Source organism: Chiloscyllium plagiosum, unplaced genomic scaffold (genome assembly GCF_037043375.1).
Source record: "Chiloscyllium plagiosum isolate Xiang-an unplaced genomic scaffold, Cpla_swu_hap1 HiC_scaffold_29, whole genome shotgun sequence".
NCBI lineage: Eukaryota > Metazoa > Chordata > Chondrichthyes > Orectolobiformes > Hemiscylliidae > Chiloscyllium > Chiloscyllium plagiosum.
Window position 1 is genome coordinate 75,038,336 of NW_028270167.1, and position 22,586 is coordinate 75,060,921.

At 42.9% G+C, this 22,586-nt stretch overlaps 1 long non-coding RNA gene across 1 annotated transcript; it reads right to left on the reverse strand.

Annotated features, from left to right (window-relative positions):
* Positions 1-1,369: 1,369 nt before the first annotated feature.
* Positions 1,370-21,696, reverse strand: LOC148142391 (uncharacterized). Its single transcript, XR_015752078.1, has 4 exons — positions 21,581-21,696; positions 21,339-21,378; positions 19,706-19,834; positions 1,370-1,916 (listed from the first exon to the last, which is right to left on the reverse strand). It is a non-coding gene; the product is annotated as an uncharacterized LOC148142391 (long non-coding RNA).
* Positions 21,697-22,586: the final 890 nt, after the last annotated feature.

Here is a 22,586-nt window from a genome sequence, read left to right on the forward strand (position 1 = left end):
TCGGTTGGCTTAGAACTTGATTCAAAGACAATTCACTAACATCCTTCTGCAAGTTCCTACAGACAATATGAAACACACTCTACATCCAAGGACATGTTGCACATTTTTCATGAATACTCAAGATACAAGAATGTCATGCAAGAGGAAACACCACAGAAGCGCTTCACAGGAGGCTCCCAATCACTGAGGATGTCACCTAGACAGGGGACGAAACGTTTGCAACAAAAACTTTCAGCTCGGCGAACAGAACCACAGCAACAATAAGATATTTACTGTGATTATTCCACTGAACAGTAATTAGATGGTCATGAAGATCTTTGTGTGGCTTTCTGTGCAGTGTTTTGTTTGAACATTGATTTCAATAACATTGAGATAGTTTACAAGATTGACAATTGACAGTTAAAGATAAGTTTTAAAGGTAACATTTTTTTTAAAATGTCAGTTTTGTTTAACGAAACACAATTCTAAGTTTACGGAATCCCGACTGTGTGGAAGCAGGCCATTGGCCCAACAAGTCTATGATGACCTTTCAAAGAATAATCCACTTAGAACCATTCTGCTCTCAAATTACTGGACATTTACCCCTGACTAATGCACCTAACCTACACATCCCTGAACAGAACATAGCCAATTTACCTAACCTGCTCATCTTTGGTTTGTGGGAGAAAACCAGAACATTGCAAACTCCACACAGACATGTGACCGAAGATAGCATTGAATCCCAATGCACAACGCTGTAAGACAGGACTGCTAACCACTGATCATCTGTTCTCAACCCCCAGCCCCCATGCAACAAGTGAGATAAGTGAGAGACGTGCAAAGTCAAATTCCAAATGAATAATCTCTGATATTGCCAAAGCGTCTTAATCTTACATTCAATATGAATAGGTGAATGGAAAACAAAAAAAAAACTCCCTGACAAATCATGAATGAACAATAATTATAAAATTATGATAGTCAAAAGACACAACAATATTCAGGTGAATTGCATTGTTTAACAACAAATTTGGGAAATAGCTAACTAATGAATAACGGGAATTGGCATTTGTTTATTTTACTGATGAAGATATAGACTTGCTTTCCATCTTAGTAACACTACAGAATAGCGATTTATGTGTCTAAAATGTTTGAATTACGCTCTTTCCAATAAAAAAAAAACAGTACGTTCACATAGACTGCTTCATCTTTAAGACTGCAACACTCTCAAATACTTTCCAGGAATTTAGAACCTGCAGAATTAGTTAATTTGGTTTCTTGGGAACTCGAAGAGAATAAACAGCAGATTCTGTGAATTAGTCATTCAATGCAATTATTCAGCTGAAGACAACATCAATTCTTTGCAAAAATGCTCAACTTTGAAAAATTTAAAATGCATTGTCATTGTTTAATGAAACAATACAGATATGTTAATTCTTTTTCATTTGACTTAACAAAACTCAGGAATTTTACATGATTTTGTTGCATGAAAAATACTTAAATCTTATTGTAATTAAAAATACAATCAGTGTTCGCATCGAAGTGAAGTGTATTGAAATGAATTCAACTATGTTTCCGCGGGTAAAATAAGAATTAATATTAACAATGATTGAGAGATTGTACACTACAATATATTTAGTTATTCATATAAAGAGCCGAAATTCCACATGTACGGCACGTACTGGATCGAATAATTGTTACGTATGAGCAACAACTGGATTATAAAATTCGATCAATGAATTTAGAAATAATGAGTAATCTCGTTTTGCTATGTGACTGAGGAATATGTGCAAACAAACAGGAATTATTGCAGTGAAAAGTAATTGCTGGTCTGTGAATTTAAAGACTGTGATTATGGTGATCATTCAGGTAAGCAACAATTAGACATTTACAATTAATGTTGGATGGGAAGTCCTTGGATCCATTGTGGGATACTTGACCTGAAAAAAAAGTTTCATATTGCAGTGTTGGTACTCAGAAACAATTGGTTAAATTAAAATGTGAATCTCATTTTACTTGTTCAAAAGACTTTCTTAAATAATTGCTCAATTATTGTCATGACAGTGACTTAATAATTAATGTTGTAATATTGGCTGGAATGCTAAATGTCTTCAAGGCAGAAATTGATAAATTCTTGATGTCACAAGGAATTAAGGGCTACGGGGAGAATGCGGGTAAGTGGAGTTGAAATGCCCATCAGCCATGATTGAATGGCGGACTGGACTCAATGGGCTGAATGGCCTTACTTCCGCTCCTATGTCTTATGGTCTTATGAGCAATTAAAATGATTCAACATTTCAAAAACACTTTGCTGTGATGTTGATTGGATATTTATTAAAATTGGTAAATTGTGGAATAAAATATAGTAACTAGCTTTATGAATTGAAGAAAAAGTGAGCCATTCAGTGATTATAGAACAATGTTTTCTTTCTTTACTAAAGAATACAGATAACACAAGAAATATGAATTTCCATCAAATGGTTTCGTGATAGAGTCATGTTATTTTAATTTAGATGATTAATATTATGATCAGAGTTCAGACATTTAAATTTGGAAGAAAATTGATAGATAATGAAAGTGAGCATGAAAGTGAACAAATGATGCAATGACATTTGGTATATAAAGAAATTCTAATAATTGTGTCATTATTGTACAATGATGAATAGAAAAGACAAAAAAACAACATGTTCAAATCAGTTCTTTCCTTACAATGAAATGAAACCAATAATCATTTTGCCGAGAGCATGATTTGAAAATAAAACAGTCATTTTATGTGTTATATAAACTGAAGACTACTTCCATTTTGCAAAAAACGAATACTTCCACAAATTCAAAATTTAGGTTTGCTGAATTATGCAACAAAAATGGTTGTAATTTGAAATATCTCTTGAAATATCACACAAAGTTAAAATAAGTACACTTAAAGATTTTTAGAATGACAAAACGTTTGTTGTTTACATGATTGTATTACAGTCAATATCTGTGATAAAGTAGAAGCATTGTTTTAAGCAACATAAGTCATCTTTAACTACTGAACTGAAATAGAAGATATCAATTGCTCTTGTTGCGTGGAATAGTAAACAAACGCTTGTCATTGGTTTCAGGAGCAAAAAGGATCATACTCTGGTTATTCTACTGAACAATAATCAGATGGTGATGAAAGTCTTTGTGTAGCTCTATGTGTACTGTTTAGCATGAACACTGGTTTCGATAAAATTGAGATATTTACATGAATTAGGAACAGATTGATAATTGGGTGTGAATGAAATTATTTAAAATCAGACAGTTTTTTATATTTACTAGGATTGCTGAGTGAAACTTTCTTAAACCATCATGCAATCAATGGGATAAGTGAGAGTTTGCAAATCCAATTTTCAAATGAACACAACCTGATATTTTCACACCATTTCAATGTCACATTCAATATAAATAGATGACTGGAAAGCTAAAATCAAATCTCACACAATTCATAAACTGACCAGTAATTTAAAAAATGATAAATAATATCAAGTGGCATTTGTTTATTTTACTAAAGAAGTAATTGATCTTTTCTCATATTTATATCACTGGAACATAACATTCTATGTGTTGTTTTAACTAAGATCTACAGAACAAGAGAAAATTAGTGACTATCATGACTTTGTATATTCCAGCTTTATGACTGCAACATTCTCAAATATTTTCCGAGGAATATTGATTGAATGGAATTAGTGTCCAGAAGAAAGTATATAGCAGATACTGTGATTATTGGACTAAACGATGATACGTCCATATAATCTACTGATATTGTGATTGGATATACAGTAATTGTCAGCATCGAAGTAAGTTATAATCAAATCAATTTAAAATTTTTCCATGTTTAAAATAAATACAATATTCACAATGATTGAGAGATTGTACTTTGCAATGTCCTTGCAGTACGGAAGCATAATTCTACATTTGTATCCCTTAATGGATTGCAAAATTATTTTAAATAAGATCTATTAGCAACAAAGGGATTTTAAAAATCATATTCATGAATTTGAGAATAATGAGATATCTCAACTTGATATTAGACTGAGTAATATCTAGAAATGAAGAGTAATATTGCAGGGAAAGATATTTGGAGCTCTCTGAATTTGAAAGGGTAAGATAATTGTTATCTTTCAAATGAGCAAAAATCATATATTTACAAAGAATTTTGCAAGGGATATTATTGGTCGTTTTATTTTTGGATTGGCCTGAACAAATAGGTATTAATATCGTAGCATTGACAATAAGAAATAATGAAAGAAATTTTAAAAATCACTGCATTTTTACAAAGTCTAAGTAAAACTGTTGTGTAATTATTGTATTTGATAAATGCCTTTATAATCCTGACAGATAAATAGACTTAATACTTTGAAAGCACTTTGCTCTGGTTTTGATTAGATATTCATTACAATTAAGAAACTGAAAATTAAAGCATAAAACTTACCTGTATAATGTGAAAAAAATCATTCAGCAACAATTGAAAAAAAAATGATTTCGTTCAAAAATGAAGGCAATGCAAGAGTTATATGCTTCCAATAGTTTTCTTGAAGCGTCATGTCAATTTTATTAATGTAATTTTTATCACAATAAATGTTTCGATATTTATTTCAGAATTAGGCCATGAAAGTGACTATTATTGTGAACAAAGTATAGTGTTAATGACATTTGGTACGGAAAGGAATTCTCATAATTGTGTGATTATTATTCACTGACAACTAACATGGAAGGAAAAGGAAAATTGTCAACATTTCCAAGCAATTGTTTTCTTATAATGAAATGAAAATAAAAATAATTTTGGAGGGCACATGGTTTGAAGAAAAGAAACAATCACATCATGTGACATTTGAGCTGAAGACTAGTTTCCGTTTCCCCCATTGTGATATTCACAATAATTTAAAACGTATTGTTGGTTGAACTAAAGAACAAATTGATATAATCAAATTGTTTTCTTGTACACCAAAAAAAGGCAAATGTAAAGTAATTTTATCATGAAAATTATATCGCTCTGAATTTAATCATTTCACACTCAATAAATGTATTTATTGAATTGAAATGTCATCATAGCTGTAGAAGTGTTTTCACCCGACAGGGAATGAGGACTCAGGAGGCAGGCTGAGCTCAGGCATGTAGAAGATGCTTACTCATGCAGCAATCAGTTAACAAAAGGATCATCCCCCGAGGCCAATCTCGGAAGGGAGATCCATGACACACTGTAACATGTACAATAAAAATCAGCATTTTTATGGACTTTCTGCATCACAATGGCCACGTGCAATGTGGTTACAACCATCTCCTCCTCATCCAGAGACCCAATTCAAACACATAATCGAGATGGACATTCTAATGGACATTCCCAAATTCCTTTCATCTCATGTTGTTTAACAGGTACTATAATCTCCAGGCTTTGGGATCTTTCCACGCATCTTATTAATTCAGATTCCAAAGTTATTCCTGCACTCCCTCTGGCCTCTCAGGATGCCTTATCAGTTGGAACGTTTTGAATTCTGCTATTCATTATATTTTATTTTATCAACGTCAATTACTCCTCATATTGTTCACTGTCCTAATTATATATGTACAAAGAAATACAAAATACAGTTAGTTTTAACTTACTTGCTATAAGATTAGCAATATGACTTGTGTTATAAAGTTCGTTACATTGTGTAAAATTATACAGCTACTCTTCCTGTCAGGACTTTATAATTAATGGGCAGTCAACATCATACCTTGAAGTTAATTCCTAAAACTAGCTAACTGCACATCTCAGTCTAAATGCTTTTCTGTAATGTTTTTGATAGTGTGGGATATAGGTAAATTAATGTTATTTCTGCAATTATAATTTCTGATACAGAGTAAATGAACTCACATCAGTGTGTAATTGTTTCAGCCAAGAGCTGAGTCAACAAGAATGGAAACTACGTGGAGGAAATACATAATTGTTTTTGTATTAGCTAATATTATATGTCAGCATGAAACGTGATTGCAAAACAATGGTAGATATTATGGGCAAATAGATAAGATGCTGTGAGGGGATGCGGTCAAGCTAAAAAGCCTGTACAAACAGTAGGTTTCCCACTTTTACAGAGACACAGGAACAAACTCTAATTAAAGAGGTCATAGAGATCAGAGTGGTCTCGGCAGAAGCCCAGATGGAAAGAGTAGATATTGATGAAGAAAGAATATGCCTAACAATGACCTGCAGTGGGATAAGGTCAAACGGCCTTGTGAGGTCAGATTTTAGCATTTTGTCACAGACAATGCCAGATAAGATAAGAGATAAGCAGGAGTGGGGGGACCAGTCTAAGGGAAGTGGAGGATGTAAACAGGGGGAAAAAACAATGAAATAAGAAAAAAAATGTAAGAACCAAATTATATAAATATCAAGAGTTTGTTGAATTTGGTGTGTTTTGTCCTCTGCCTTGCTTGGCACTGGACATCGCACCCACTTGCAAGTGTAAAAATAAAGGATACTACTGATTCAGATTTTGTCTCGGACTGCAATTATTGAAGTGTGTGAGCTTTGTTTCTTACAATTGGGGGCTGTCCGGGATTTTCTTCCATCGCTGGGGGGAGTGGCTGGCCTTGGACACTGGAAAGACGCGTCCCGTTCCCCATTGAGCAGCGGTCTCGTGTCCCGGTTTGGTCCGCTCCCTTGGGCGACTGGTACGGATCCCACAAGAGTGACATCTGAATCAGACAGTGATAGGAGGTCGATAGAAAATACAGCGAAAAGGGACCAGGCAACCCTGTGCACAGACCATGGTAAGAAAACTGACCTTTAAGTACTGCCTTGGTGGCCGGGATTGAGTTTTAGTAGTTAATAAGGGACTAACGAAGGAACTCAATATGGGTTGTGCCGAGGGTAAGGAAAAAGCCTCCGGGAAAACAAAAGAAGAAAATGGCAATAGAAATGGAGGCGGGGTCCCTTACAACATACCTCCAGAAAGTCCTTTGGGCAGGATGTTGTGGAATTGGCAAAATAATACTTGTACAAGGGAGACAGATGATTAAATATTGTTTCTTTGTATGGACTAAGGAATCCATTCTTCGTCCCGCCGTCTTCTGGCCAAAGTACAGGTCGGACGAAGACTGGGTTTGTAAATAATTGAATTTATATGTCAATGTGTGAGAGAGAGAGAATGAAAAGAGCTGTACAGCTGGTAGAAAGTTTAACCCTTTGTGATTTGGTTTGAATGAACATTTGTTTGTTGGTGATTGAATGTTTGCATTTTATTCCCTGGAGCTTGAGTTCCAGGACTGTTTTGAATCTGACTTTTATTATGGAAACTTAACATGATTTCTTTTAAGGTTAAGGATTCTATAGAGATTATGAAAAAAAAGAATGATAACTCCTGTTCTTTTTACAGGTCATGACTGCCTTAATGTCAGTTTCTAACTAATCTCTTTTATCTTTACATAAAAGCGATTTATGGAGGACAGTTGAAGTTTCAGTTCAAATTAGATTGTCGTAAAAACAAAATTCTATGGTTAATATCTGTGACGTGGGATTCAGCCATTGTTCATGCATTAGAAGTTTTTTTTTAAACTTGAATAGACAAATTCTTTTAAGGCAGCTCTGATTATTTTACGACCTATAGTATTGTAATTGAGCAACGATTGGTCAGGACTACTTAAGAAAACTAATTTTGGATTTAAATTAAGGGACTAAAACTGGGTGATTACAGTGGATTTCAAAATTGGGAACTGTATGCATTTTACATTTTAAATATTAAATACTGAATAAATGAACGTAAATCTATAAATATATTTACAAGTTAGGTACAGGCTTTAAAGTTAGTCCAGCATGAATTGATGAATTGGTATTTGAAGTTATAGGGAGCTAGAAATATTGCAATATTTCTTTAAAAAAGAAAAAGTGGAAGAACGTAACGACTTATCCCCTTCGGGAGGTACAAATAGGGGACAAAGAGATTGGGTTTGTAAGTGCCCCCCTCACCAGTGGGGAGATCAGTGCATTTAAAAAGGGAATGAAAGTCCTGGTTGAGGGTCCGGTGGGGTTGTCTGAACAAATTGATCATTTTTTGGGGCCAAGCCTGTATACCTGGGCGGAGTTAATGCCTATTTTGAATATACTATTTACTGGGGATGAAAGGGGACTTATACGAGGAGCCGCCATTAAAATATGGGACATGGACACCCGATTGGAGATGGGGATGCTGGACAGGGAGAGGTGAAGTTTTCCCTCAGAGACCCCCAGTGGGAAAACCAAAACCCGGAGCATAGAGAAGAAATGAGGGAATTGAAAGACCTGGTTCTGAAAGGAATAAGAGAGGCAGTTCCGAAGTCACAGAATTTGACTAAAGCCTTTGAAGTTAGACAGGAGAAAGATGAGACGCCTTCAGCTTTCTTGCAGAGATTAAGAGACTCAATGCGGAAATATTCTGGAATGAACCCTGAGGACCCAGTGGCACAGGGTCGTTTGAAAGTACATTTTGTGACAAGAGCATGGCCAGACATACAGAGAAAGATACAGAAGATAGAAGGGAGGAGTGAAAAACCATTAGATGAATTGTTTAGAGAGGCACAGAAAGTGTTTGTAAAGAGAGAGGATGAGAGACAAAAACAGAAGGTGAAAATGATGGTAGCTACGGTTGATGAGGTAGTTTAGAAAAGAATGGAACCAATAGTAAGCAACCGGAGTGGCAGGTGGCAGCATGTAGGACAGAGAGGAAGAGGGAGAGGGAGAGGACAAGGGGGAGCATTTGATAGAGGGTTTGAGCGACAGGGGCAGAGATGGAGGTCTCCACAGGCAGGATGCTATTATTGTGGAAAGATAGGGCATTTTAAGCGGGAATGTCCTGATCTAAAAAGGAAGAAAGGGCAATTCCGCTAGAATTTTGATGAATAATAGGGGTGTCGGGGGTTACTGCCCTCGGCGGGGGGGCCCACCAGGAACCCTTGATAAACCTGAGGGTGGGACCCTATAGGGAAGAGGTTGTCTTCCTAGTAGATACGGGGGCAGCACGGTCACCGCTGAATTTTAAACTAAAGAAAGTAGAAATGTCGACACGGTCAATTACTGTTTCAGGGGTAAAAGGGGAAGGATTTACTGTTCCAGTATTTGAACCTATGATGATAGAAGGTCCTAAGGATAGGGTCACAGTGGAATTGTTGTATATCCCTGATATAAGAAGTAACTTACGAGGGAGAGACTTAATTATCCTCTTAGGACTGGAGATTGGAATTCAGGAAAAAGAATTAGTTGTACAAATGACAATGTTGACAGAGGATGTGGAGAGAGAGATAGACCCTATTTTATGGGCTAGGGAAGGGAATCATGGAAAACTACAGATCCCTCCCCTTCTAATAAATTTTAAAAGGAAAGGGGACATGGTCTGTGAGCGACAATATCCCATTTCCATAGAAGGTACACGAGGACTGCAACCAGTAATTGAGGGACTGATTAGAGATTAAGTAAGATCCCTCATGGCCACAAATGGTTTAGTGTGATAGATTTTAAGGCTGCCTTTTGGGCTTGTCCCTTCGCGGAGGAAAGATTTAGGACTATCCCCCTATGAAATCTTATTTGGATTACCTTATCTGGGAACGAATGGAGAATTGCCAATTCCCGAAACTAAAGATTTGTTTTTAAAGAAGTATATACTGGGATTGTCTTCCTCTCCGTCTTTCCTCAGGGAACAAGGTTTATTGGCACAGACTCCACCCCTTGAATTCAACGTTCATCCCATCCAGCCGGGTGATAGGATGTTAGTAAAATCATGGACAGAAACTAAATTGCAGCAGGACTGGGAAGGTCCGTACCAGGCTCTTTTGACTACCGAGACGGCAATAAGGATGGCGGAGAAAGTCTGGACTCATTACAGTCGGATCAAAGGGCCAGTGGACCCTCCAGTTGAGGAAGAAGTCTGTACAGCCGAATCAAGGCAACACCCGCTGAAACTCAGACTAAAGAGACTTTGAGTAACTGATTATACAGTGGCGACGCGAGCGTGGGATTATTTCTGTAAGATTGTATATTATGTCTTTTTGTGCTTCAGCATGATGTTTAGAATACTGGGAATGCTTAAAGTTATGATGCTCGCCCTCTTAGTATTGGGATTTTGTCAAATACCATTTTCATATATATTATTAATGGTTCCTGAGTCTGATAATCCACAAGTAATAGACGCTGATGCATGCAGCTTAGTAAATTGTGGGGATGTAGATAATCAGAGACAGTACCGCAGCTCTGAGATACATCTTAAGTCCTATGGGGATGGCCTCGGGGATGGTACTTGGTATAATGGTCTCGTTACAGTACACCGGGCCCCCTTCCGACCAGCTCGCGAATGTCCTGATAAAAAAGTGTAACCCAATATACCTAACAATAAAGAAAATTGGCACGAAGCAATTCTGGGCTGGGGGAGGGGGGGTGGGGGCATCTATGAGATACAATTAAATGAAACATTTGGGATAGAAATGAAAACAAACGGGAATGATTTCTCAGGCTGTTGTTTTCGAAATAGCGTAGGACAGGGAAAACGGGTAGAACTATTGGATAATAAGGTACAACCTTTCACCCCTCCCGATGACCCTAAAGTAGTAAAAATTACAGAGGTAAAGGCCTTAAAACAGACCATTGAAATAGAAACTGGGTATGGGGTTGTAAATGCCTGGGTTGAATGGGTAAAGTATACTGTAAAAAGTCTGAATAAGAGAAATTGCTATGTATGTGCCTCCGGTAGGCCAGTGGCCCAGATGGTTCCCTTTCCGCTCGGGTGGAAGCGAGACAGGAAGGGCATGAAACCTCCCTATCTCTGATGTTCCCTCCCTTGGAGAAAGAGGATTCAAAAGCCCCCCCCCCTACGTTTTCAGCTGCAGTCGGAAAACACACGTCATGTGTGCGGAGACAAGGTACAAGTCGGTCCAGAGATTTGGGGGAGCTGAAATTATGGACAGAGATTAAGAATGTTACCGAAACGGAGAAGGGAGGGAACTACTCAGCACTAAAGTTTCCCCGAGCGGATCTGTGGTGGTACTGTGGAGGCAAAATACTGAGACCCACCCTCCCTCCGGATTGGAGAGGGATATGTGCAATTGTACAATTGGCAATTCCATTTACCCTGGCATTTGAGAAGGAAAAGATAGTAGGGAAAAAGGAAAGGAGTAAGAGACCACTGTTAGACACTTCTTTCGATGACAAGATTTATCTTGATTCGGTCGGAGTCCCTAAGGGAGTACCTGATGAATTCAAGGCTCGTAAACAGATTGCAGCAGGCTTTGAATCAGCTCTCTTTTGGTGGGTAACAATTAATGAAAATGTAGATTGTATAAATTCCACTTTCTATAATCAACAGCGATTTATAAATTATACAAGAGATGCGGTTAAAGGAATATCAGAACAGCTTGATGTGACAAGTAGGATGGCAAGGGAAAACAGAATGGTCCTTGGTACAATTTTAGCAGAAAAAGGGTGTGTGTCTATGATGTTAGGAGGAAGTTGTTGTACCTTTATTCCTAATAACACTGTGCCTGATGGTTCAATCACTCGGGCCTTAAGGGGATTGACTACCTTAGCAGAGGAACTGGCTGAGAGTTCAGGAGTAGACACATCTCTCACGGGATGGCTTGAATCATGGTTTGGAAAATGGAAGAGGGTGGTGGTTTCCATCCTTACTTCCCTGATAGTAGTAGTCGGGGTATTGGTGGCCATTGGCTGTTGTATCACACCCTGTATACGAGGGCTCACCCAAAGACTGATTGAAACAGCCTTAATGAAACAGATGCCCCTAAAAGGGAATCAGGCAGAGGAACTTTATCGACTAAATAATGAGGGGATGAGTGAGACCAAGATGGGTGAAATCTCCGGAATGATGCTTGCGAATTTTGGGGGCGATGCTTAAAAGAAAAATGCAGAAGATAACAAATGGTAATTAAAGAAAAAGGGGAAAATTGTGGGATACGGGAAAAATAGTGTTACTTCTGCAATCATGATCAATTATGCAAGGTAAATGAACTCACACCAGTGTATAATTGTTTCAACCAAGAGCTGAGTCAACAAGAATGAAAACTATGTGAAAGAAATATATAATTGTTTTTGTATTAGCTAAAATGTGCATTCAAGAATGAAACGTGCCTGCAAACAATGGTAGATGTTACAGACAAATAGATAAGGTGCTGTGAGGGTGTAGGCTAAGCCAGATATGCTTTTACAAACAGTAGTTATAAGCATCTGTTTCCCATTTCTGCAAAAACAAAAGCAAACCCCAATTAAAAGGTCATAACGATCAATATGGTTGGGGAAAGGGAGGAAATGGCACAGGCGGAGGAAGTACATAATAGTGAAGAAGGATATACCTAACAATGGACCACAGCAGGATGTGGTGAAAAGGCCAAGTAAAACTTGTACTTTGTTATGCATAAGGCCGGATAACGCAAGAGATAAACAATAGTAATGGGCACCGGGTTGGATAAGTGAATCCTATATAAGATACGTACTTGCTAAACTCTGGGTGCCTTACTTCAGGCACCACGCTTGTAAGCGGATAATAAACAGACTGATTGCTTCAGATCTTGTCTCAGACTGAAATTATTGAAGTGAGGGAGTTTTGTTTCTCACATACTGATACTGATTTTTAACATTGGAACTGTTGTACTCGGAACAGCATAATTAAGTGTAGCTGGATAGGTTGTGTTCTGTAGGGTTTCTTTGTTCTTTGTGTAATTTTGTGAATAATGTTTTTGTCTGTTTAAAATCTAGTCATCAACCTAGCTATCTTACTCCAGGTAATTTTCACTGTACACTTAACGAAGTAAATTGCAAAGTTATGCTCTGGGCTGCCTGCTTAAGAATGTTGTGAGTGGTCTAGCCTAATCCATAATATTAGTCATTGCAATGTTAATGTAGTTGCAGTTCCCTAAGTTTTAAACAACTTTATAATAGTCTTAGCTTAACAGTTCCAGTAAAAATTATGAAAAGGTATGCATTATTTATTGGATTATGTTAGTTACTGGAAGTAATTATTGAAAGTCACAATTATTTCCTTAGCTTTTAAGATGATGTATATTCCCATTTAAAGGTAGATGATACTTTGCTGTGAAGTGAAGGCTGAATCTGCTGAGATCATTTTGAGTCTGGCCATTTGCAGAGAAACACCTTTAAATTCAATGTCAAAGGAAAACTTTATTGTTTGAGGGCTTGGACTTCGGAGTAACCTAATTAAGATGTCACTGAGCAACTTCCCAGTTGGTATATCTCACAAAACATGAGTGAAATTCAACAGACCAGTTGACGAGAGATGGACGTATAGGTGACAGTCTCTAAATATTGTAACAATAAATTCAGAATATGGTCAATCTCAGATTACTATGTATTATGTTATGTCATAAATAGATTAGATTCCCTACAGTGTGGAAACAGGGCATTTGACCCAACCAGTCCACTCCGACGCTCCGAAGAGTAACCCACCCAGGCCAATTTCCCTCTGACTAATGCAACTAACACTGTGGACAATTGAGCATGGCCAATCCACCTGACCTACACATTATTGGACTGTGGGAGGAAACCGGACCACCCAGAGGAAACCCATTCAGAAACACGGAGAATGTGCAACATTCTGGTATCCAACTCAGAGATAAGTGGGCAACATTAGCACACTGGTTTGCACACGGAGCAAATCCTTTCAAGTGCTGTCTTTCACAATAGCAGAGACAGACCTGCCATTAGATAGCAACTTTAAACGCAAGAAATTCCAATACTATCTGTGGTTGTGACCGGATAATCTATTATTTCCTTTAAAAAATCATAGAATCAATCCAGTGTGGAAACAGGCCCTTCGGCCCAACAAGTCCACACCGAACCTCCAAAGAGCAACCCACCCAGACCCATTCTCCTACCCCATTACTCTTCATTTTTCCGCTGTCTAATGCACGTAATTTACACATCCCTGAACAACTCTGGGCAAGTTAGCACGGCCAATTCACCTCACCTGCACATCTTTGGGCTGTGGGAGGAAACTCACGCAGACACGGGGTGAATGTGCAAACTCCACACAGACAATCTCCTGACTGATCCAGCACACCGCCCAAGCGTTTTAGCAAAAACAGAAACCGTAAATCACTTCCTTATAGTTGGTACTGTCTTCCATCCTGTTTAACTAACAAATGGTATTGTTGTTGGAGTGAGGTCGATGGAAAATAAAGACCATGAAAGCATGGGAAGGGTTAAAGCATGAAGACCACTGGGAATCTGTGGTCTGTGGAAGGCAGGGGCAGGATGGGATAACCATAGTGGAACATTCTTACACCAATTAGCAGAGTAAGGTCACTATGGCCAGATGAGATAACACAAGTAATAAAGCAAGTTTCTCTGTTAAGTGTTATTATGACAGGATTGGGACCGTAAATATTTGGGACATAACATTAAAATATCTAATTAATAGTTAGTAGAGTCAGCTTGAGACAGGAGACAATTGTAATAGATGGAATAGCTAAATATCTATCAGGACAGGTTAGTCTGCAATGAAAGATCACTGCAGCAGAGTTAGCAATATATATCTAATCATGACATTAGAATGTACAACTAAAGAGGTAATGGGAACTAACATCACTGGTTTATTGTGCAGCTGGAGTGAGGTAAGTTGATTAATATAGTTGGACATGCTGATAAGCTCACAGAAACATGATAAAAATGATATAAAAATCCACGGACCCTGAGGTTTGGCGGCATTCGAGAATCTGCTTTCTCAGTGTCACGGTTTTTTGTTTACAAATAAAAGACCTATTTCTTGAAGAACTCTCGGCGTCCCCTGGTGGTTCTGTATATTTTCTCCGCAATAGTACCTGACCCAGTAATGCAGGGCCCTGGTCTCTGTCTCTGTCTCTCTCAGTCTCTCACATATGCACGCATGCACACACACAGAGTTACTGAGGGACAATGAATGACAGAATAAAAGAACCATTTTCAAATATCAAAGCTCCGTTAAACAATCCTGGGATGTGTTGATGGGGACAGTGTAGAGGGAGCTTTACTCTGTATCTAATCCTGTTCTGACCCTGCCTTGGGAAGGGTTGATGGGGATATAGTAAAAGGAGCTTTACTTTTTATCTAACCCCATCCTGTCCATGCCCTGGGAGGGGTTGATAGGGACAGTGCAGGGAGATCGTTATTTTGGAACATAGGAACAGGAGGAGGCCATTCAGCCCCTCGAGCCTGTTCCATCATTTAATGGCATCATGACTGATCTGTGGCCTAACTCCACATTCCTTTCTTTGGCCCATATCCCTCAATATCTTCACTGAACAAAAATGTATCTCTCTCCGATTTAACCTGAACGATTGATCCAGCATCCACTGCTGTTTGTGGAAGAGAGTCCCAAACCTCTCCCAGCATTTGTGTGTCAAAGTGCTTCCCACCATCTCTCCTGAACGCTCTGGGCCCTCATTCTCTGACTCTGCTCCCTCTCAGTCTAGAATCTCTAACCAGTGGGAATCGTTGATCTTGATCTAACTTTTCTTATCCTGTTTTATCCTTGAAAGCTTTGATCAGATCACCCCTTAACTTTCTCAATTCTGGAGGAAAACGGTCTCATTTGTCGAGTGTCCCTCAGAACGTAACCCCTGAGGTTCAGGATCATTCTTGTAAACCTCCTTTGTGCTCCCTCTCTGTACTCCAACCTGATACCCATACACTTGCTTGCACTAAACTCCATCTAACACAGCTTTGCCCATTCACCCAGTCTATCAATAATCCTTTGTAATGTTAAGGTACCATCTGCACTGTCTACAATGCTGCCTAACTTTGTACCTGACCCCATGCTGTCCCTATCCTGTGTGTATTTGATAGGAACAGTGCAGAGGGATTTATACTTGTATCGAACCCCATACTGCACATGTCCTGGGAGTATTTGATGCAGACAGTATGGAGGGAGATTTACTCTGTATCTAGCCCCGTGTTGTCTATATCCTGGGAATGAAGACACCATTGGCTCAGAGACAGGAGAGAGGGGAATGAGGGTTTCAGACTGGAGGGAGCTACAGGCACGTACAAGTTGGGAACTGTTTTCAGTAAAAGGCGATTGATCCCAGGTCACTGCAGAGTGTAATAACCTGATGCCTTTCCCTCACTATCCTCCTCCAATCCCTGGTCAGATCTGCTCCCACACCATGTTCCTTCCTAACTGCTGACTGTGTTAGATACATTAATACATTGGCAATGGGCAGAGGTGCTTTTAAATATGGGACCTTGCTGTGTAACTTGCCTTCAAAATGCTTTCGCTCTCCCTTTCAAGTAATCTGTTCTCTCTTTTATCCGGATGAACTTTTGTTGGGAAAGCTGCAACATGAAGATCCAAAATGTTCAGGCCGAGGAAAACCTTGGCCAAGCTCCAGAGGGGGACAGGTTCTGAGGTCTGAGGCCTAGTCGACAGAAGGGTGGGGGGGCAGAAAAAAGACGGATGGGTGATAAAACGGAATGGAAAGGGAGGTGGAACAACGGAGAGAGGGATCGACAGAGGGAGAGGGAGGAAGGGGAGAAGGAGGCAGTGGGGAGGGAGGGAGAGTGAGGGGAGGGAAGACTAAGGGGGAGGGAGGGAGGACAAAGTGGGGAGGGAGGACGAAGGAGGACAAAGTGGGAGAGAGGATGGGGTGGGAGGGCATAGGGGAGGGGTAACGGATGGGGAGGGAGGATGGGGTGGGAGGGCGATTGGGTGTGAGGGTTTGGGGAGGGAGGATGGGGTGGGAGGGGAAGGGAGGGTGAGGGAGGACGAAGGAGTGGAACAGGCCAGGGTGGGGGGAAACGAGAGCGAAGGGGTGAGTACAGGTAGAGGGTCCCACTTGGTTGGTCAATGGGAGGAATGAATCCAATTAGTGAGAGAGAGCAGTGGAAGGGAGTCAGGGGATGGCGAGGGAGGTTATTTGAAATTGGAGAACTCAGTGTTGAGTCCTCCAGGCTGTAGGTTGCCAAGGCGGAGGATGAGATGTTTCTCCAATTTGTGGTGTGGTTCATTGTGGCAATGCAGGAGGTCGAGGATGGTAATGTTGGAAAGGGAGTGGTTGGGAGGAATTGAACTGGGCGGTGACTGGGAGATCTGGTCAGTCCCTGGGGCCCGGCTGTGATGCTCGGAGAACCGTTCCCTAAGTTTCCGTTGGGTCTCCCTGATGTAGAGAAGCCCACATCGGGAGCACCTGATACTGGAAACACGGTTGGAGGAGAGGCAGGTGAACCTCTGTCTCCCCTGGAAGGAGGGTTTGGGGGCCCTGGAGGTGAGGGGGATGGGGGTGTAACAGCAGGTTTTGCATCTTTTCCGGTGGCAGGGGAACGTACCTGGGGGTTTGGAGGGTGAGAGTGGAACAAACCCATGGAGTGTCGAAGGGAACGGTCCTTGTGGAAGGCAGAGAGGGGGGGAAGGGGAAGGTTGTCTTGGTGGGAAAGCAAGTTCCTGATCCCAAAACAAATGGTCCCATTCATTCCAAGCTCTGGTCCTGGATTATAACGCTAATCGGGGCGGGGTGGTGGGGTGACCATGGGACTGTTTTGACATTGGTACAGGGTCGAGGGAGATACTCACTGCAGAATCCTCCCCATTCGCCTGGTCCTGGTTGTTATCTCAGGGTTCGGTTTACTCCAGCTATATTCAGGGAGAACTCTCAGGATTTGATCGGGACAGATGGGGCCACACGGGGCTGGGCAGGGACTGACTGGGGACCGATGGGTATAAGTGGGGACGGTCGGGGACTGGCGGGGGACAGGTGGGGACTGATTGGGGACAGGTGGGAACTGATTGGGGACAGGTGGGGACTGATTGGGGACAGGTGCGGAATGATTGTGGACAGGTGGGGACTGATTGGGGACAGGTGGGGACTGATTGGGGACAGTGGCAGAGTTGTCCCCCGCCCTCCTTCTCTCCCTTTCCTTCCCCCTCCTTTACACACTTCCTTCCAACCAATCTCCTCCCCTCTAAACTTCCCCCTCTCCTGCCCATCTCCTTCCAGTCCTCTCTCCACCACACCCCTACCCCCTCCTTCCTCCCCTCTCCACCTCACCCCCATTCCCCCTTCCCCTTTCTCTCCACCTCTCCTCCCCTACTCCTCACTCTTTCCAAACTCCCTCCTCCCTCTGCCCCCTCTCCTTCCCGTCCCCTCTCCTTTCCCCTCCTCTCCTTCTTCCCCTCTTGTTCCCCCATCTCCTCCCCATTCCAACCCCCTCCCGCCCTTCTCCTCACCCCACTTCTCCTTCACCCCATTTCTCCTTCACCGTTCCTTCCCCCACCTTTCCTTCTCCCCTGTCCTTTGCCCCCCTCTCCTTGCCCCTCCTCTCCTTCACTCCCTCCTTCCTCCCCTCTCCTTTCCCTCCTCTCCTTCCCCAAATCCTTCACCCTCCTCTCCTTCACCCCCTCCTTCCCCACCTCCTTCACCCTCCTCTCCTTCCCCACCATTTTCACCCTCCTCTCCTTCCCCATCTCTTTCACCCTCCTCTCCTTCCTCCCCGTTCTTCCTCCCCTCCTTGCACTCCTCTCCAACCCCTCACCTCCTTCACACACACTCCCCTTCTTCCACTCCCCTACTCTTCCTCCTCCCCTCCCCCTCTCTCTGTCCCCCCTCCTATCCTCCCCTCTCCACTTCTCCCTCCTTCCTTCCCATCCTTCGCCCACTCTCCTCCTCCTCTCCTTCCCCTTCCTCTCCTTCCCCTTTCTCTCCTACCCACTCCCTCCGTCCCCACAATTCCTCCTCTCCTTGCCACCCTTTTCTCCTTCCCCCCCTCCTTTTCCATCCTCTCCTTTCCCCCTCTCCTTCCCACCCTCTACTTCACCCTTCCCCCTTCCCCCACTCCTTCCCACCCACTCATCTTCTCCTTTCCCCTTTCCTCCACTCCCACACTCTCTTTCTCTCTCTCTGCCTCTCCCCTCCATTCCCCTTACATTCTCCCTTCTCCGATCCTGCCAATTGCTTCCCCCCTACTCTGCCCCCTTCTCCTCTTTCCTTCACTCCTTCCATCCCTGCTCTCCTTTTCTCATTCCATCCCTGTTCTCCTTCCTTATCTCCTTCCCTCCCCTTCCACTCTCCATTCGCCCCTCCTTCCCCGTCTCCTTCCCCCTCCACTCCGTCCTTCCCCCTCTTAACCCCTCTCCATCCCACCTACCTTCCCCCTGTCCTTTCGCCAACTCTCCTTCCCCTCCAATCCTTCCCCCCGCCATTCCGTACTCCTTGCATTCCATCCCCGCCTCCAATTCTCCTTCCCTCCTTCTCCTTTCCCCCTTCAATCCCTTCCCCCACGCCTTCGCCCCCTCTCCTTTGCCTTTCAACTAATGTTGTTTCTTTCCTTCCAAGGGATCTTGCTGCCCGCTTGAAGATTCAAAGAGTGAAACTTTGGGTTCAGGAGGCCTTTGAGCAAAAGCTTTCTCCAGAGGGGACACGATCCTGAGGGCCTGGTCGACAGGCTACTCCCCGTGGGGGCCCACGTGAGTTGTGTGTTTATTTACCCCAAGGTTTAACCTTCTGGGGACACTGAGTTTTAGGGGCCTCTGGTTAACTGGCTCCTGTCAGATTGCGGCCCTGTCATTTTAAAAACAGATTTGAACCTGGGGTAAAAATAACCGGGGCCTGGGATTTGACACAAACACATCAATCCCCAGTGAGTGTCTGACAGACAGGACTTCCCAAGGAAGGAATTAAAACCTTAAATGAGAAACTCTGTCCAAAGACTTGTTCTAATATCAGAGTAATACTACTTGTGGGATCTTGCTGTGTCTCAAATTACCTGCAGAGTGCCCTACGGTACAACAGTCTCTCCCCCCTAGGAGGAGACTTGATTTGGGAGTTGAAACTCGGACGATGAAGAGACAGACAGAATCCAAGCATTCTGCCGTGAGGAATCATCAGACAAGAGCTGGAACCAGAGAGAGAGAATAATCAGAAACCGTCCTGTCTCCTTGTTGTTCATTTACACACAGACACACACACACACACACACACACACACATATGGAAAAGAATTGTGGGGTTCAGGCTATCTCTGTGATTTTTACCATAAGGGGCGAGCTCTGGGCTGGAGGGGGTGGGGGAGACAAAGGGGAAGAAAGGGGAAGAGAGGGAGTTGCTGCACAGTCTGATCCCACAGATGATACTGCCTCTGTCACTCACTGCAGCTTTCATCTTCATTCCCGTGTTCCCTCTCTCCCTTTCCTACATCTTTCCTTCAATCCCCATCTCTCTCCATCCTTCCCATCTCCATCCTGTTCACGTTCCCCTGGAGATTCCCTTCCTACAACTCTCTGCCTCCTCACTGTTTAATCGTTTAATTTACTGCAATTATTTAATCGTTCAGCCTTTCCCAATTTCTCTCTCGCTCTCCCTGGGCTTTTTCTCTCTCCCTCCGCCTGTCGTTTTTCTCTCTCTCCCTGTCAGTTCTCTCTCTCTCTCTGTCCTTCTGTCTCCCTCCCACCAGGTATTTGTTTATTCTGCTTTCGGTCTTTCATTCTCTTTGTCTTGTTCTCTCACTGGGTTTTATTCTCACCACCATCCCCCCTTCACCGCAACCTGTCCCTCACGCTCTCTCTCTCTTCTCCCCCCCCCCCCTCCCTCTCCACCTGTCCCAGAGGGTGACTTGGACTCCGTGCCATGTTGGGGGTGGGAAGGCGATGGGGTGGGAAGGCGATGGGGTGGGAAGGCGATGGGGTGGGAAGGCGATGGGGGAGAAGGCGCGAGTGGGAAGGGCGATGGGGGTGGGAAGGGCGATGGGGGTGGGAAGGGCGATGGGGGTGGGAAGGGCGATGGGGGAGGGAAGGGCAATGGGGGAGAAGGCGATTGGGGGGTGGGAAAGCGATGGGGGTGGGTAGGCAATGGGGTAGAAGGCAATGGGTTAGAAGGCAATGGGGTAGAAGGCAATGGGGGGTGGGAAGGCGATGGGGTGTGGGAAGGCAATGGGGGTTGGGAAGGCAATGGGGAGGAGGGTGGGAAGGCAATGGGGAGGAGGGTGACGGGGGTGGGGGAGGAGGGTGACGGGGGTGGGGGAGGAGGGTGACGGGGGTGGGGGAGGAGGGTGACGGGGGTGGGGGAGGAGGGTGACGGGGGAGAAGGGTGACGGGGGGGAGAAGGGTGACGGGGGGGAGAAGGGTGACGGGGGGAGAAGGGTGACGGGGGGTAGAAGGGTGACGGGCGGTAGAAGGGTGACGGGGGGAGAAGGGTGACGGGGGGAGAAGTGTGACGGCGAGGGAAGGCGACGGGAGGGGGAAGGTGATAGCGGGGTAAGCATGGGTGTGTACGAGCAGGGAAGGGAATAGTGTGTGTCAGAGGGAGCATGAAGAATGAAAGCAAAAATAGAGCATAGCAGGGTCTGAGTGATGTTTGTGAGGGAGGCCACACATACGAGTGGAATAAATTAACAGCACATACCTCAGGGACCTGCAGTGACGAAGCTCTCATTTGACCATAACTAGAAGAAATAACAATAAACTGTCACAGAGAGTTAAAATACTCATTATTAAAGGTAGCGCAGGTTGGACATTGGCAAAGAGATTGTCATGGAGGACAGGGATTCAGATCCACAGTGAAGAGATCACACCAGGGCCTAACCAATGAACCACAGCAAAGCAAGTTAACTACTGAATTATAGATGAAAGCTCAAAAATATTCACCTCTGAATCAATGTCGTTGTACTTCAATGTAAACTCTCTAGCCGGAGCTTGGAGCTGAGAAGTTAGCACAGAACTTGCATCAGAGAAACGCTTCAGTTTTCATTCCTTCCACTACTCTGCAAAATGAGATGACAAAAGAAACATGTTGAGAGACATTCAGAATAAACAAATGTATCTCTTGGCTTGAGTATTAAACATCCACCTGTTAAAGGTGTTTCCAAAATCGACCACCATCAGTTCAGGACGGGAATTTACAAAATGATTTGAGAGATCTAGTATTTTAATGACAAGATTATGTTGTAGAGATGATTTGAGAGATGCATCCAATTTTAAGATGTTTTTCTAACCGCCAATTTTGTTCTTCCAAAGATTATTTGGATAGCAGAAGATTGGAATTCAGGAAAGAGAAAATTATTAATGAACAGATTCAATCTTCTGTGTGAATCTCCTCAATGGCGGAGTAACTACCCAGCATTCTCCGCGGGGATGCATACTCTCTATACTCACTACAGAGACGGTGGTGCATCCGCAGTGCTGTGTTTGTCTCCGTGTGAAATGGCGAGACGCGTTTTTCCAGACGGTAAGGCTGCAGGAGCTGGAGAGAGGGGTTCAGACCGAGAATAAACCCTTCCAGCGAGAAGCGAGCACCTTGAAAAATAACTTGTGGCTAAGTGTTTTTCAGTTCCGAGGTGAACAGCCGCCATCTTGGCCGGAAATGTGGACGCATGCGCAGAGGGATTCGTGACGTCACTGGGCGGGGCCTAAGGGAGATTCATGCAGATGCTGAAAATCTGAGACGAGAGTCAGAGATGTACAGCATGGAAACAGAGCCTTCGGTCCAGCCCATTCATACCGACCAGATATCCCAACCCAATCTAGTTCCACCTGCCAGCAACCGGCCCATATCCCTCCAAACCCTTCCTATTCATATACCCATCCAAATGTCTTTTAAATGTTGCAATTGTACCAGCCTCCACCACTTCCTCTGGCAGCTCATTCCATACAT